Raw genomic sequence first — 5,945 nt, 5'->3', positions numbered from 1 at the left:
GTTTTTAAAAGGGTTTTAAAATTGGGTTGAGATAGACCTAAGTTCAAGTGGTTCTAAAGAGTTTAGTAACCTAGATTAATCTTTTAAAATCTGTTTAATAGGATTAAATTGATTGGAATAAAAGATTAAATTTGTTGTAAACCTATTTATAAGGGATCTTTTGTCTAAAGCGGGTTCTGGCTAGGCTGGGGTTCTTAAGTTGACGGAAATGTAACACCCCCTATCGAGAAACCTACTTGGAAAGGTGAATTAGATAGATTTTCAACAAGCATGCAACGTTTTGGTCAAAGATTCTGTTAAAGAGTTTAATGGATGATGATCGAAAAGTTGTTCAACTATCCAAGGTAAATGTTACTCTTGGGAAAACCTAAAAGTCACTTAGTTAAAATCCTTAGCCATGTTTTTTCTAAGTAAGCTAAACCCTAGGTTATAAAATACTCAGTGGGAGGAAGAGGTGTATCAGATATGTCTATGATTCCACTCACGTTTCTCCCTGTATGTTCACATTGTGAGATTCATGCTTGGCTTCGTGGTGTCTAGGATGCATCCCCTTTCGGATGGTGTTTGCATGAATCAATATCAAGGTGGACGGAGAGAGTATTTATAGTAAGTGGGTAAAGGGTGTCTGTCAACACGTCCTATGATCTCTGTCATTGGTTCACAGCGTGAGACCATTCTGTACGCCCTCGTGTCACCTTCGGAGCGTCACCCTTCGAATGGGTTTTGTGCAGTTGCTCAATATCAAGGTGAACTCCAGAAATGGATATGGTCGCTTTAGGTTTTACCCCAATCGGGTTTTTCCCTTCGGTTTGACCTTTTGGGACGGACCTCTAAGGCTTAAAATGGCGGGTCACACTTAGAGAGATTGTTAAGTAAGTTAATGATCTCTTGGCCAAATCAATGATGGCTAGTCGTTATAGGAACAAAATTTGTTCTGGTATTAATGACTGGTTGAGAACTTCTCAATTCAGAGGACGGATAATAGACGTCTCTTCGACGGCTTTTATCCTAAACCTTTGAAGCGTCATTGCAAAACTAGATGTCACACGGTGTTCATGTTAGTTTTGCTAGAACCTTATTAGATGTTGTTTTATTTTACAACGGGTATTTTCTTAAAACCTAACGTAGGTCAATGTGTTTTTCTTTTCAGCAACTCGTTAGTATTTTCGTTTAAAGCTTTTAAAAATAACGGATTATTTATAGTGGAAAGAATCATGTGAAATGAATTTCGTGGCAAACGACCTCCATCCCATTACTCTCCAAAAGAGAAGACAAGACAGTAAATGTGATTTATTGCTCTTGGAGACGTGTTTGGTAGAGAATGATAATTCTGCTTGATCCTCGATTCAGGTGCTACCAATCATGTCAGTTCCTCTTACCAAGGATTCAGTTCCTAGCAAACGTTGCCACAGGGAGAGATGACTTTTCGACTTAGTACTGGTGAGGTTGTTTCAGCTGTTGGTGTAGGCAGATTGAAGTTATTTGTTGACAAGAAACGTTATCTGTTACTAGATAATGTTTTTGTAGTTCCTCATATTAAGAGGAACTTAGTCTTGGTTTCTTGTCTCATTGAACAAGGCTACACCATCTTTTTTTTCTAAGAATAAAGTGCTTATTTTCAAGAATGGAATGGATATTGGTTATGGTTCAATGGAAAATAACTTATATGTACTAAGGCCATTAGTCATAAAAGCCTTGTTTAACACTGAAATGTTCAATACCACAACAACAGCTAAAAGACCAAAGGTTTCTCCAAAGAAAAATGCCCATCTTTGACATCTTAGGTTAGGTCACATCAACCTCAATAGGATTGAGAAGTTGGTGTAAAGTGGACTTCTAAAGAGTTTAGAAGAAAACTTCTTGTCGATATGTGAATCATGCCTCGAAGGCAAGATGACAAAATGACCTTTTACTGGAAAAGGTTACAAGGCCAAGGAAGCCTTGGAGCTTGTACATTCAGACCTTTGTGGTCCGATGAATGATAGAGCTCGAGGTAGGCATGAATATTTCATCTCTTTCATAGATGAGTATTCAAGGTTTGTGTATCTCTTCCTAATGAAACGTAAGTCTGAAGCCCTTAATAAGCTCAAGGAGTGTAAGACTGAAGTTGAAAACTTGTTAGGTAAGAAGATAAAAACAATACGATCTGATCGTGGTGGAGAGTATATGAACCTCAGTTTCTAGAACTATATGATAGAACATGGGATTGCGTCCCAACTCTCGGCCCCTGGTACACCTCAGCAGAATGGTGTATCTCAAAGGACAAACAGGACCTTGTTGAACATGGTTCGGTCTATGATGATTTATGCTCATCTTCCAAACTCATTTTGGGGTTATGAAGTGCAGATTGCATGTTATATCCTAAACAACGTTCCCTCGAAAAGTGTTTCTAAAACACCTTTTGAGTTATAGAGAGATCATAAAGGTAGTTTACGACACTTCAGGATTTGGGGTTGTCTAGCACATGTGCTAGTGACTAACCCAAAAAAGTTGGAACCGTGTTCGAAGGTTTGCTCTTTGTAGGCTACCCTAAGGAAACGAGAGGAGGATACTTCTATGATCCGAGTGAGAACAAAGTGTTTGTTTCCACTAATGCTATCTTCTTGGAAGAAGATCACATGAGGGTTCATAAGCCACGAAGTAAGCTCATTTTACGTGAGATCTCTAGTGAGACGGAGACTACTAGGGGTTCAACAACAGTTGTTGAACAGGCCGACAGATCAACAAGAGTTGTTGAGGTTGGAACGTCTAGTCAAGTAGCTCAAAAGTTGAGACTACATCGACGTAGTGGGAGGGTTATGAACCCACGAGATCGCTATATGGGTTTTACTGAAACCCAAAACGTCATTACGAATGATGGGGTCGAGGATCCATTGTCTTTTAAGAAAGCAATAAAGGATATGACAAAGATGAATGGGTTAAGGCCATGAACTAGGAACTGGAGTCTATGTACTTCAATAATGTCTGGGAGTTTGTTGATCCACCTGATGGGGTAAGACCTATTGGGTGTAAGTGGATCTATAAGCGAAAGAGAGGTGTAGATAGGAAGGTGCGAAAATTTAAGGCTAGGCTCATGACAAAGAGTTATACCCAGGTTAAGGGAGTTGACAATGAGGAAACTTTCTCACCTGTTGTCATGTTGAAGTCTATCAGGATTCTCCTATCCATTGCCACATTTTATGATTATGAAATATGACAAATGGACGTCAAGACTGCTTTTCTGAATGGTAATCTTGAGGAGACCATCTATATGACTCAACCAGTGGGGTTCATAGTTCTAGATCAAGAGCAAAGAGTTTTCAAGCTTAATAGGTCCATTTATGGGCTGAAACAAGCATCTAGATCTTGGAACATTAGATTTGACATTGCTGTCAAGTTGTTTGGCTTTGACTAGAATATTGATGAGCTTTGTGTTTACAAGAAAATCATCAACAGCTCAGTAGCTTTCTTGGTACTGTATGTGGATGATATCCTACTCATTGGGAATGGTGTAGGTTATCTGACTAACATTACGAATTGGCTAGCTGCCCAGATCCAGATGAAAGATTTGGGTGAGGTACAGTATGTTCTCGAGATCCAGATTATTTGGGATCGCAAGAACAAATTAGCCCTCTCTCAATCATCGTACATTGATCAAATGTTGATCAGGTATAGGATGCAGGATTCCTAGAGGGGTTTGTTACCCTTCAAGCATAGAATCGTTCTGTCTAAAGATCAATTTCCTATGACACCTTAAGAGGTTGAGAAGATAAGAAGGATTCCCTATGCTTCTGCTGTAGGAAGCTTTATGTATGCAATATTGTGTACCAGACCCGACATTTTCTATGCAGTAGGGATTGTTAGTCGGTATCAGCCCAATCCAGGATTTGATCACTGGACGACGGTCAAGACGATCCTTAAGTATCTTCAGAGAATGAGGGAATACATGCTTATATATGGAGATAAGGATTTGATCCTTACAGGATACACGAACTCTGACTTTCAGACCGATCGAGATTCTCGCAAATCGACATCTAGGTCAGTGTTTACTCTGAATGGAGGGGCTGTAGTTTGGCAAAGCATCAAGCAAGGATGCATCGCCGACTCCACTATGGAAGCCGAATACGTAGCGGCTTGTGAAGCAGTTAAAGAGGCTGTTTAACTGAAGAAGTTCCTTTTAGACTTGGAAGTTGTTCCAAATATGGATTTGCCAATCACACTGTATTGTGATAATAGCAGGACTGTGGCAAATTCGAAGGAGCCTCGGGGTCATCGTCAAGGTAAGCACATAGAATGAAAATATCACCTGATCAGGGAGATTGTGCATCGTGGTGATGTGATAGACACGAAGATCGCATCGGAGTACAACGTTGCTGATCCCTTTACAAAGGCCTTCACGGCTAAAATGTTCGAGGGTCACCTGGAGAGTCTGGGTCTGCAGGACATGCGGTATCTTGTCTAGGGCAAGTGGGGGATAATACTGAGGTATGCCCTAGTTTATTGTATATTGAGCATTTTTATATTGTATTGTACATTATTCTCCCAAGTCATTAGGACAAGTGGGAGTTTGTTGGGAATGGTGTCCTAATTCTCCCGAAGTCTCGTTGTTTTGTAAAGATACACATTGTTCAATGAATAAAATAAGTGTTATTTAATTCTGGCATTTACTCATATCCAATAAACAAAGCTCCTTGGTTATCTTATATGAACTTAAGCATGTATATGTGATATACAAGTGGATCATGCTTCAAGTGATAACCTAAATAGGTCTGTAGTATAAGCATTAAAGTAGGATACCTGATCCTGGTGACAGGTATTTGCAAGTGTTGTAAACTACTACAGATGGTCGATCCTAACCATTCATGTAGAGACATGGAGCAGAGGTGTCCTATACAAAGAGTTTGTATAAGACCTGGACCACGAGATGATTAGACTCTAACGTCGTTGATACTAGAGACTTTCATATCACCTAAACGACCATAGGTGACACGACCTCAATCCTGAGTGTTTTGGGAACTTCTGCCTTTGAGGGTGGTTCTTTGATTAGTATGGGTGAGAGTGACCAGATTGCCAACACAACATGCCTACCTTTTTGGGGACTTGCCTGATCTGGGAGCTGGGAACTCAATCCACAATATGGAATTCACTCCTTTCCCAAGCAAGGATAGGTAGAGAGATGGCTCCCTTAAGAGTTGATTCCGGGGCTTGAATATAGTGGCCACAGGTTCTTTTTGGAAGAGAAAACTCAGTCATAGTAGGACTATGACTTATGTTCATTAGAGGGATCAGTGGTACATAAAGAGACAAATGTAGCTACATGGACATAACGATTATTGGCCCAGCTATACTTACGAGCGATCTGTGAAGGGTTGTCGCACTATTGATTGGTTAAGATGGACACATAATATATCTGTGGTAAGAAGAGTTCAGCTGTCGGTCTTTGGTGGAGTGCCTGACAGTTAACGGATGGTGAATCCCGTGACTACAGAATTTAGTCAGTTATTCACGTAATGTTGGAGCTTCGAGCAACAAGTCCATGAGATCCCCTTGGTAGTTTAATGGATTTAGTTGAGGATCAGTTCTTGGGGTTGCTTTGAAATGTTCAAATTAACAAGAGGTATTTTGATTATATATGATATAATCGGTATGATGTATGAGATACATCTAGTGGAGGATTGATGTAAATGAGATTTACATTAAGTACCATAGAATAGAAAAAAGAACTATGGTTTATATGTTTCATGATATGAAATATTAAAACTATAGGTTATAAATATAGTATCATAAGTTGGTTATCATTTATATTTATAATAATATTAATTATTGGATAATTAATTCTTTTTCTTTAAATAACCAAGTGAGTGGGTGGTTATTGGAATCATGGTAACCGTGAGTTTAAAAGGAAAATGGTTTTCCTAGTTTGAAAAAAAGTGTTTTACAAAAGATTGAAAAGGTTTTTGAGTTTT

Source organism: Benincasa hispida, chromosome 4 (genome assembly GCF_027475165.1).
Source record: "Benincasa hispida cultivar pf3 chromosome 4, pf3_genome.v1.1, whole genome shotgun sequence".
NCBI lineage: Eukaryota > Viridiplantae > Streptophyta > Magnoliopsida > Cucurbitales > Cucurbitaceae > Benincasa > Benincasa hispida.
This window is presented reverse-complemented; position numbering follows the sequence as displayed.